The following is an 11646-nucleotide window of genomic DNA, read 5'->3' as shown; positions in this document are numbered from 1 at the left end:
TCTTTTATCAGTTTAAAGACAGAACGAGTGTGCTTTCTTGTTAGCTTTAATGTAAGTTTATTTGCATAACAATGACAGTAAATGTTTGTTTCTTTTCAAACAGAACTTTCTTGACCATGCTACTTGCTTGAAAGATCTGGGAGCACATGGAAAACAGTACAAACCATGCAGTATCACAAGAGCCTTTATTTGATCTTTCATGAAGATAGAGCAGAATTGAGGACACGTCAACAATTTCTGCCGAAGGTGGTTCATCTTTCCACATGGTGCCTTTGGCCACTGACACCTTCGTTGAGTCAAAGTCTCTGGCTGTGGTCAGAACTTTGAAAATTTATGTCACCAGAACGGTTCAGATTAGGAAAACAGAGGCTCTGTTTGTCCTGTATGCTCCCAACATGATTGGGTGTCCTGCTTCCATGCAGACCATTATGCGCTGGATCTGTGGTAAAATTCAGCATGCTCATTCCACGACAGGATTGCCGTTACTGAATTAGGTGAAGACCCATTCTACTAGAAAGGTGGGTTCATCCTGGGCAGCTGGTCGGGGAGTCTCGGCATTGCAACTTTGCCGAGCAGCTATTTAGTAAACACTTTTGCTAAGTTTTACAAGTTTGATACCTTGGCTGATGATAACCTCAAGTTGGGTCATTCGGTGCTGCAGAGTCGTACGCACTCTCCCACCCGTTCAAGAGCTTTGGTATAACCCCATGGTTCTTAATGTGACCCCAGCATCCTCTAGGTCGTATGAGAAAATAGGATTTTAATACCTACCGGTAAATCCTTTTCTCTTAGTACGTAGAGGATGCTGGGCACCCGTCCCAGTCCATACTGTGTCTGCAGTTATTACTTGTGGTTATACACATGTTGTGTTACGGTTCTGGTCAGCTTTTTGCTGCAATTGTTCATGCCGTTGGCTTGTGTTCTGTTGAATGCCACGTTCTGCGGCATGCTTAAGGTGTGAGCTGGTAAGATGCTCACCTTAGTTTAACAATAAATCCTTTCCTCGAAATGTCCGTCTCCCTGGGCACAGTTCCTATAACTGGAGTCTGGAGGAGGGGCATAGAGGGAGGAGCCAGTTCACACCCTTTGAAAGTCTTAAAGTGCCCATGTCTCTTGCGGATCCCGTCTATACCCCATGGTTCTTAATGTGACCCCAGCATCCTCTACGGACTAAGAGAAAAGGATGCCCTTGTGTACTATCCTGACTTCTCCTCCCGTCTGCTTACTTTGTGCCTTCCAACGCACAATGCGAACTACAGGTGGTGCTGCAGGGCCCACACCCTTTTACTTGCCTTACAGAGCAGCTCTGGAGCTGTTACAGTGCCCAGCTGCTGCAAGAAATCAGCATGAATGCTTCAGGGGATGGGGCATGGCCAACATGAGCCCCACACCAAAGGAGGGTGGGGGTGTTTAATGCGAACTAGGGGTCATCCAAGCACTGCAAAAGGCCGCCATGCCCTGCATGCCCCTTTTCTCTTTTTATATGCAGATGAGGGTTCCAGCCAACTTTGGCCCACTGCTTGGATGACATCACCGTATGCAAATCCGTCTGCTGCAGACCTTCCCCCAGGAATGCTGTTACTAGTTGTTGGATATGGTTTGATATTTGATGGTGCTTCAGTATTAGGCAGCCTTCCGCCATCCCATGTTCATCTGAAAAGATGTGGTCTCCCTGCAGTTGTTGTCCCCAGACGAGAGTTCCCTTGTGCTTCCTCAGTTGAATCTCCTTAACTTGACGGGGGAGGGGCTGCCCGAGCTGCCACCCTCCCCAGCCCTATCCCAACTCATACTTATTTTACATATTAGATCTCTTGATCATGAAGATTGTTCTCACAGGGTGAGGTTCATCCATTATATTTTAAAATAGGAAGGTACAAATTACATATTTGAATTGCATCTATGTGCTGGATTCAAATGCCCCCCCCCCTTCCTTTCTCAATTGTGCCCGTCAGCAGCTATTCTAAGGTTGCTGCCAATGGGTGTGACACATTAATTTCTTCTGTGGGGTACACTGGACTCCACAAGGATTCACATTGGGGTGTAGAGTAGGATCTTGATCTGAGGCACCAACCGGCTCAAAGCTTTTGACTGTTCCCAAGAAGCTCAGTGCATTCTCCTCTATAACCCCGCTTCCATGAACAGGGAGCTCAGTTTGTAGTTGGTGCCTTCAGTAGCAGGCCAATTAACAGGGGCCTGCCTCAGGCAGCCTATTCTTAGCTATTAATTTTGACAAGAAAAGAAGAACTTGTTTTATGAGAATCTACAAGGGCTGCAGCAGGCTAGGTCTAATAGACATCTTTACTGCAGCTTCATCACTCCCAGCGGCGCTATATACTCCCGTGCCCTGGTTGCTGGGTCACTGCAGCGGAGGCTCCGGTTTCATCCTAAGGTCAGTCACACACACACCACCCTTCCGGATCACGAGGCCGCTGATGAAGGGGAGCGAGGCCGTAGGGGGTGGGCCGTGTGCGCACTGCGGTGGACACTGATTACTGGGCAGCCGCTCCACTAGCCACCAGGTACAGTTAAGGAGCACAGGTCTGGGGGTTTTTCTCCTATATTAACCCAATTTTGTACTGCCCGCAGCGCATTGTGATAGGTAATAGGGCCTGATTCAGGTTGGATTGCAATCACAATAAGCGATCCAACTGCAAAAATTGCTAAGAGCATACGCATGTGCCTGCATTTTCTGCGGCACCCCGCAGAGAATGTGATCGCCTCTGCCTGTCAATCGGGGTGGGGAAGGGGGGGAGAGGTGGGTCAGCAACACTCCATTTCCAAGTCAGGGATGGAGCGGTGCGGGGGCAAGGCTTCAAAATGGGGTCTGCAACGGAGGAGACACAGGGGGCGTGGTCACAGCGGCTGTATGACATCACATTCAGCCGCTGTGATCACAAAAATGGTGGCGGCTTCCTGCGCGCACATACAGTCTGCACCAGCAGGAGCCTACACCATTTTTTATGATCACGCTGAACTGCAGTGCGACTGCAATTACAGCATGGTCAAGAAGGGAGGCGTCATGCTGGGTGGCCATGCCCTGTCACTGTGCAGGAGCCAGCACCGCTCACACACTAGTCCCCGGGTGCAGCCCCCAACCCCCGGGACACCCGGAGCAACAAAATGTAGATTCAGGCCACCAGGCCATGCCCCTACCTATGAAACCATGCCTCCTTTTTACCATTGCGCTGCTTATCTGCGCGCACTGCATTACAATCTCCCTCGCCACCTCTCTGTGTGTCACCAGTGATAGTGACACCTCTGCCATGCTTGTAGCAGCTGGTCCTAAGATCTACGCCTCAAACCCTGAGTGTTTGCCCTTGTGACTTGTTGATCATCATAGCGAAGCAGATGCTTACAGAAAACTGCAGGGGCTTAGATTGAAAATAAAAAAATTGATGGGTATAAGGTAGAGAGGAGCGGGTTCGGTTCTCCGAGAACCGAATTCCCCACGAACTCCACGTGGTTTACACTGGTCCGAGGCAGGCTCGGTTGTTCCCGCCTGACTCGGAAAACCTGAACAAGGGAAAATGTCATCATCCCGCTGTCGGATTCTCGCGAGATTCGGATTCCATATAAAGAGCTGCGCGTTGCTGCCATTTTTACTCGTGCATTGAAGAGAGAGCGGAGAGGACGTGGCTATGTTCTCTCAGTGGAAATCTCAATATCAGTGCTCAGTATCAGTGGTTACTTATTGCTGCTCAGTAATACTAGTAGTGTGTCTCTCCTGCTCAGTGTCAGTTCTCAGTAGTATCCTCATCAGTGCTCAGTATCACTGCTCATTGTCTTGTGCTGCATTGTGGTGCTCAGCATACTACAGTACATTACTAATAGTCCAGTGCTGCATCTTGCTGCTCAGTGTCAGTTCTAGTATCCTCATCAGTGCTCACTATCACTGCTCATTGCATTGTGGTGTTCTGTATACTACAATAACATAGTAATATAGTAACATAGTTTTTGAGGTTGAATAGAGGCAAATTGCCCATCGTGTTCAACCTGTTTTAAGTTGTGATGATTCTACATACTTGCTGAATAATGTTTTATGACTAGTTAGCTACTATAACTCATGTTACCCCCGGATTAACCATGTTGATATTTTAAGTATTATAACCTTGGATAGCTTTTTCATTCAGAAATGTATCCATTCCTTTTTTAAATCCAATTACAGAGTCCGCCATTACCACCTTCCCTGGCAGGGAATTCCACATCCTGATTGCCCTAACAGTGAAGAAACCTTTCCTCCATTGCGTTCTGAACTTTCCTCCAGTCGCAGCGAGTGACCACGTGTTCTTTTAATAAATAATTCCTCTGATAACTCTTTGTTATGTATCTTTACATATTTGAAGATATTAATAATATCTCCTCTTAGGCACCTCTTTTCTAGTGTATAAATATTCAGCCTAGTAAGTCTTTCCTTATAGTCCAGTACTTTTAGGCCTTTAATCAATTTAGTCTTCAGGATCTCTTACACTTCCATGAGCAGCAGAGTAGTGCAATGGAAGCATGCTGGGCCCATAACCCAGAGGTCGATTGATCGAAACTATCCTCTGCTATGTGCATTTTTTTTTTTATAATTAAAGTAATCAAAAACTGGGATTGATATTTTGGCTCTTTTATTTTTACTTAAAGTACAATAACTTTTATCATTTTAATTTGTTTTAATAGTATATTGACAGCATTGTTTTCTTTAAAAAATCCACTTAATTTTCTTTACCCTATTACTGAAATGGTAATTGACAAAAACAAACTACATTGTCACCAGAAGAGCAATGCAAAATGTACAAGTGATATATGAAAATCATCTTCCATCTTGAATTTCAATGATGCATTGGGACAACAATTTGTGAGAAACATCTTCACCCACAAAGAAAGATTTTCTTAATTCCTTACCTGTGTGCTGATTAGATATCACCTTGTTTTCACATTAAACAGACTTCCCCGTGAGGAAGCAGCAAGGATGCAGTGACGTTTCCTGGTGTCAACCTGTATTATTTCAGTAGACATTGAAATGAGGATGCATCTTTGATGCCTTTCCAATGAAGCAAGTTTATTTCAGTAATAGGTGAAAAACCATTCCTACAAAGGTGTTAATCAGAGACTTGGCTTTGTGGACACTTTTCAGAGAGCAAATTTGTTAGCATAAACATAAAATCAGAAAATGAAGAGCTGTTTAATCACTCAATTGGACTTTTCTGCCAGCATATTTTTTTTCTCTGCAACCCACTGCTAAATTGTGCTTCCTAGCTGTTTTTTTATAAAATCACTTAATCAAATCTAACTCTGATTACATCAGAGAAGGCCAGGTACCCTACACCATAAGGGGGGTTTTTGAAATTTTGACTTGTCTACTTAAAGATCACCAAAATCTGATTACAAGGTCAATTACATCCCTGGGTGGGATTGAACCACCAACCTTTTGGTTAATAGCCAAACATGCTAACCGATTGCGCCACAGAGACACCTTGCAAAAGTCAATACTGACAAAGGCTAATAATCATTCATCTAGAACGTTTCCTAGAAAAACTTTAAAAAGTCAATAATCTGGAGAATTTTTGTAAGAAACACATTGGTACTTTCCCATGATGAGTGAGTGCTTCAGGATTTCTTGCACTTACATGGGCTATTAACCAAAAGGTTGGTGGTTCAATCCCACCCAGGGATGTAATTGACCTTGTCATCAGATTTTGGTGATCTTTAAGTAGACAAGTCAAAATTTCAAACCCCCTCTTATGGTGTAGGGTACCTGGCCTTCTCTGACGTAATCAGAGTTAGATTTAATTAAGTGATTTTATAAAAAACAGCTAGGAAGCACAATTTAGCAGTGGGTTGCAGAGAAAAAAATAACATTTTAAACCTACCGGTAATTTTTTTTTCTCGTAGTCCGTAGAGGATGATGGGGACTCCGTAAGGACCATGGGGGATAGACGGGCTCCGCAGCAGACATGGGCACTTTAAGAAAGACTTTAGATCTGGGTGTGCACTGGCTCCTCCCTCTATGCCCCTCCTCCATACCTCAGTTAGAGAAACTGTGCCCAGAGGAGACAGACAGTTCGAGGAAAGGATTTTTGTTAATCCAAGGTCAAGATTCATACCAGCCACACCAATCACACCGTATAACTTGTGATATACTACCCAGTTAACAGTATGAATCAAATCTAACTCTGATTACATCAGAGAAGGCCAGGTACCCTACACCATAACAGGGGTTTTCGAAATTTTGACTTGTCTACTTAAAGATCAACAAAATCTGATTACAAGTTCAATTACATCCCTGGGTGGGATTGAACCACCAACCTTTTGGTTAATAGCCGTACACACTAACTGATTGCGCCACAGCGAAACTTTGCAAAAGTACATACTGACAAAGGCTAATAAGCATTCATCTAGAACGATTCCTAGAAAAACTTTAAAAAGTCAATAATAAGGAGAGTTTTTGTAAGATGTTTCTTCCAGCAACCAATGAAGAAACACATTGGTACTTTCGCATGATGAGTGAGTGCTTCAGGATCTCTTGCACTTACATGTGCAGCAGAGTACTGTAATGGAAGCATGCTGGGTCCATAACCCAGAGGTAGGCAGATTGAAACTATCCTCTGCTATATGACTTGTCTACTTAAATATTACCAAAATTTGATGACAAGGTCAATTACGTCCCTGGATGGGATTGAACCACCAACCTTTTGATTAATAGCTGAACACACTAACCGATTGCGCCACAGAGACACTTTGCAAAAAGTACATACTGACAAAGACTAATAAGCATTCATCTAGAACGTTTCCTAGAAAAACTTTAAAAAGTCAATAATCTGGAGAGTTTTTGTAAGATGTTTCTTCCAGCAACCAATGAAGAAACACATTGGTACTTTCCCATGATGAGTGAGTGCTTCAGGATCTCTTGCACTTACATGTGCAGCAGAGTACTGCAATGGAAGCATGCTGGGCCCATAACCCAGAGGTAGGCAGATTGAAACTATCCTTTGCTATATGCATTTTTTTTTTGTTCATTAAAGTAATCCAAAACTGGGATTGATATTTTAGCTTTTATTTTTACTTAAAGTACAATAACTTTTACCATTTTAATTTGTTTTAATAGTATATTGACAGTGTTGTTTTCTTTCAAAAATCCAATTAATTTTCTTTACCCGATTATTAAAATGGTAATTGACAAAAACAAACTACATTGTCACCAGAAGAGCAATACAAAATGTACAAGTGATATATTAAAATCATCTTTCCAGCTTGAATTTCAATGATGCATTGGGGCAACGATTTTGTGAGAAACATCTTCACCCTTAAATAAAGATTTTCTTTATTCCTTACCTGTGTGCTAATTAGATATCACCTTGTTTTCACATTAAACAGACTTCCACATGAGAAAGCAGCAAGGATGCAGTGGCGTTAATGTTTCCTGGTGTCAACCTGTATTATTTCAGTAGATATTGAAATGAGGATGCATCTTGCTGCCTTTCCAATGAAGCAAGTTTAATTTAGTAATAGGTGAAAAACCATCCCTACAAATATGTTAATCAGATACTTGGCTTTGTGGACACTTTTCAGAGAACAAATTTGTAATCATAAAAATAAAGCCAGAAAATGAAGAGCTGTTTAATAACTCAATTGGATTTTTCTGCCAGCATTTTTCTTTTTCTCTGCAACCCACTGCTAAATTGTGCTTCCTAGCTGTTTTTTTATAAAATCACTTAATCAAATCTAACTCTGATTACATCAGAGAAGGCCAGGTACCCTATACCATAAGAGGGGGTTTGCAATTTTGACTTGTCTACTTAAATATCACCAAAATCTGATAACAAGGTCAATTAAGTCCCTGGGTGGGATTGAACCACCAACCTTTTGGTTAACAGCCTTACACACTAACTGATTGCGCCACAGCGACACTTTGCAAAAAGCACATACTGACAAAGACTAATAAGCATTCATCTAGAACGTTTCCTAGAAAAACTTTAAAAAGTCAATAATCTGGAGAGTTTTTGTAAGATGTTTCTTCCAGCAACCAATGAAGAAACACATTGGTACTTTCGCATGATGAGTGAGTGCTTCAGGATCTCTTGCACTTACATGTGCAGCAGAGTACTGCAATGGAAGCATGCTGGGCCCATAACCCAGAGGTAGGCAGATTGAAACTATCCTTTGCTATATGAATTTTTTTTTTTGTTCATTAAAGTAATCCAAAACTGGGATTGATATTTTAGCTTTTATTTTTACTTAAAGTACAATAACTTTTACCATTTTAATTTGTTTTAATAGTATATTGACAGTATTGTTTTCTTTCAAAAATCCACTTAATTTTCTTTACCCTATTATTAAAATGGTAATTGACAAAAACAAACTACATTGTCACCATAAGAGCAATACAAAATGTACAAGTGATATATTAAAATCATCTTTCCAGCTTGAATTTCAATGATGCATTGGGGCAACGATTTTGTGAGAAACATCTTCACCCTTAAATAAAGATTTTCTTAATTCCTTACCTGTGTGCTAATTAGATATCACCTTGTTTTCACATTAAACAGACTTCCACATGAGAAAGCAGCAAGGATGCAGTGGCGTTAATGTTTCCTGGTATCAACCTGTATTATTTCAGTAGATATTGAAATGAGGATGCATCTTGCTGCCTTTCCAATGAAGCAAGTTTAATTTAGTAATAGGTGAAAAACCATCCCTACAAATATGTTAATCAGATACTTGGCTTTGTGGACACTTTTCAGAGAACAAATTAGTTAGTATAAAAATAAAGCCAGAAAATGAAGAGCTGTTTAATCACTCAATTGGATTTTTCTGCCAGCATATTTCTTTTTCTCTGCAACCCACTGCCAAATTGTGCTTCCTAGCTGTTTTTATAAAATCACTGAATCAAATCTAACTCTGATTACATCAGAGAAGGCCAGGTACCCTACACCATAACAGGGGGTTTGAAATTTTGACTTGTCTACTTAAAGATCACCAAAATCTGATAACAAGGTCAATTAAGTCCCTGGGTGGGATTGAACAACCAACCTTTTGGTTAATAGCCTTACACACTAACTGATTGCGCCACAGCTACACTTTGCAAAAGTACATACTGACAAAGGCTAATAAGCATTCATCTAGAACGATTCCTAGAAACATTTTAAAAAGTCAATAATGTGGAGAGTTTTTGTAAGATGTTTCTTCCATCAACCAATGAAGAAACACATTGGTACTTTCCCATGATAAGTGAGTGCTTCAGGACCTCTTGCACTTACATGTGCAGCAGAGTACTGTAATGGAAGCATGCTGGGTCCATAACCCAGAGGTAGGCAGATTGAAACTATCCTCTGCTATATGCATTTTTTTTTGTTAATTAAAGTAATCCAAAACTGGGATTGATATTTTTGCTCTTTTATTTTTACTTAAAGTACAATAACTTTTACCATTTTAATTTGTTTTAAGAGTATATTGACAGTATTGTTTTCTTTCAAAAATCCACTTAATTTTCTTTACCCGATTATTAAAATGGTAATTGACAAAAACAAACTACATTGTCACCAGAAGAGCAATACAAAATGTACAAGTGATATATTAAAATCATCTTTCCAGCTTGAATTTCAATGATGCATTGGGGCAACGATTTTGTGAGAAACATCTTCACCCTTAAATAAAGATTTTCTTAATTCCTTACCTGTGTGCTAATTAGATATCACCTTGTTTTCACATTAAACAGACTTCCACATGAGAAAACAGCAAAGATGCAGTGGCGTTAATGTTTCCTGGTGTCAACCTGTATTATTTCCGTAGATATTGAAATGAGGATGCATCTTGCTGCCTTTCCAATGAAGCAAGTTTAATTTAGTAATAGGTGAAAAACCATCCCTACAAAGATGTTAATCAGATACTTGGCTTTGTGGACACTTTTCAGAGAACAAATTTGTAATCATAAAAATAAAGCCAGAAAATGAAGAGCTGTTTAATCACTTAATTGGATTTTTCTGCCAGCATTTTTCTTTTTCTCTGCAACCCACTGCTAAATTGTGCTTCCTAGCTGTTTTTTTATAAAATCACTTAATCAAATCTAACTCTGATTACATCAGAGAAGGCCAGGTACCCTACACCATAAGAGGGGGTTTGCAATTTTGACTTGTCTACTTAAATATTACCAAAATCTGATCACAAGGTCAATTACGTCCCTGGATGGGATTGAACCACCAACCTTTTGATTAATAGCTGAACACACTAACCGATTGCGCCACAGAGACACTTTGCGAAAAGTACATACTGACAAAGACTAATAAGCATTCATCTAGAACGTTTCCTAGAAAAACTTTAAAAAGTCAATAATCTGGAGAGTTTTTGTAAGATGTTTCTTCCAGCAACCAATGAAGAAACACATTGGTACTTTCGCATGATGAGTGAGTGCTTCAGGATCTCTTGCACTTACATGTGCAGCAGAGTACTGCAATGGAAGCATGCTGGGCCCATAACCCAGAGGTAGGCAGATTGAAACTATCCTTTGCTATATGCATTTTTTTTTTGTTCATTAAAGTAATCCAAAACTGGGATTGATATTTTAGCTTTTATTTTTACTTAAAGTACAATAACTTTTACCATTTTAATTTGTTTTAATAGTATATTGACAGTATTGTTTTCTTTCAAAAATCCTATTAATTTTCTTTACCCGATTATTAAAATGGTAATTGACAAAAACAAACTACATTGTCACCAGAAGAGCAATACAAAATGTACAAGTGATATATTAAAATCATCTTTCCAGCTTGAATTTCAATGATGCATTGGGGCAACGATTTTGTTAGAAACATCTTCACCCTTAAATAAAGATTTTCTTAATTCCTTACCTGTGTGCTAATTAGATATCACCTTGTTTTCAAATTAAACAGACTTCCACATGAGAAAGCAGCAAGGATGCAGTGGCGTTAATGTTTCCTGGTGTCAACCTGTATTATTTCAGTAGATATTGAAATGAGGATGCATCTTGCTGCCTTTCCAATGAAGCAAGTTTAATTTAGTAATAGGTGAAAAACCATCCCTACAAATATGTTAATCAGATACTTGGCTTTGTGGACACTTTTCAGAGAACAAATTCGTTAGCATAAAAATAAAGCCAGAAAATGAAGAGCTGTTTAATCACTCAATTGGATTTTTCTGCCAGCATATTTCTTTTTCTCTGCAACCCACTGCTAAATTGTGCTTCCTAGCTGTTTTTTTTATAAAATCACTGATTCAAATCTAACTCTGATTACATCAGAGTAGGCCAGGTACCCTACACCATAAGAAGGGGGTTTGAAATTTTGACTTGTCTACTTAAAGATCACCAAAATCTGATAACAAGGTCAATTACATCCCTGCGTGGGATTGAACCACCAACCCTGTGATTAATAACCAAACACACCAACAGATTGCGCCACAGAGACACTTTACAAACGTACATACTGACAAAGGCTAATAAGCATTCATCTAGAACGTTTCCTAGAAAAACTTTAAAAAGTCAATAATCTGGAGAGTTTTTGTAAGATGTTTCTTCCATCAACCAACGAAGAAACACATTGGTACTTTCCCATGATGAGTGAGTGCTTCAGGATCTCTTGCACTTACATGTGCAGCAGAGTACTGCAATGGAAAAATGCTGGGCCCATAACCCAGAGGTAGGCAGAT

The sequence above is a fragment of the Pseudophryne corroboree genome, unplaced genomic scaffold, assembly GCF_028390025.1.
Source record: "Pseudophryne corroboree isolate aPseCor3 unplaced genomic scaffold, aPseCor3.hap2 scaffold_222, whole genome shotgun sequence".
Taxonomy (NCBI): Eukaryota; Metazoa; Chordata; class Amphibia; order Anura; family Myobatrachidae; genus Pseudophryne; species Pseudophryne corroboree.
This window is presented reverse-complemented; position numbering follows the sequence as displayed.